Source organism: Eurypyga helias, unplaced genomic scaffold, assembly GCF_000690775.1.
Source record: "Eurypyga helias isolate BGI_N326 unplaced genomic scaffold, ASM69077v1 scaffold27425, whole genome shotgun sequence".
Taxonomy (NCBI): domain Eukaryota; kingdom Metazoa; phylum Chordata; class Aves; order Eurypygiformes; family Eurypygidae; genus Eurypyga; species Eurypyga helias.
Window position 1 is genome coordinate 5,364 of NW_010249900.1, and position 1,054 is coordinate 6,417.

Genomic DNA, 1,054 nt, shown 5'->3' on the forward strand with positions numbered 1-1,054 from the left:
GCCACAGGACACCGCTGCGGAATGGAGACCATGCTGCTGACACCACTGTGCACTGCCATCTGCCTGCCCGGGCTGGCTCCAGTGAACTGGATTCAACCGTATGCAATGGGGTATTACTTCACCGTGTTCATACGGGTGTCTGCCTTGTTTGACTACGAACCTAGGCCAACCCGACTTCAGACCTACAGGTGAAATGGCCAAAGGCTGAGAGCTATATTGAAAGGGCTGCTGCTGCTGTGCCATTTCGTTTTCTCTTCCTACCTGTGTGGCAAAAGAAACATTATTTCTGCATTTCAGTACAGTGCTGTTGGGCTCCTTTTCCTCCTGATTTAAGTGAAATACAAGTACTTTACAGGGCAAGGCAGATCCCCATCAGACATGATAATGAAAATGCTCCCACTCATGTCCTTGATGTGTGTCTAAATGATACCTTAAAGAATAAGATCATTAATAGCATGGTAGGGGGCAAAGTGGCGAGGCTGTTTTCTTCCAACGGAAGAGTGCCCTTGTGACAGGTTGTCTCCCAAACAAAATCTATGATCTTAAAAATGCTACTGAAACAGCATCCTCGGCATGAATCCCAGCACTAGCATACAGCAAAAGGCACCACGATAGTTTTATTTTCTATTTTTAAGTAGTCAAAAATTGGCCCACTTTTTTTTTTAACTTTATTGTTTGTTTTCTTTTCTTTTTTTTTTTTTTTACTTTCTTTTTCTTGGAAGCTGTAAATCAAGACATTACATATAAATAGAGTTTCCCTATAAAAAAGTCATTGCTGTTAGCTATTATAAGACAACTTTGCTAAAATGAAAATAAAACATTTTATTTGTTATATTTTTTCCCTCTTTTATATAAAATAAAAATATTTATTTTTGTTTTGTTTCGTCTCGCCTCCCTCCTCGGCCTCCTCCATGCAGGTTACGTCTGTGGGTGCGCCAGTCTGGGAGGCGCCTAGAGGGGATCCGGGTCCGGATTGGGCGTCGTGTGTGCCAGGCTGGTGCGCCCGCTCTCCCCATGAGCGCTGTGTCTGCTGCAGGGGGAGTGCGTCCGGCTG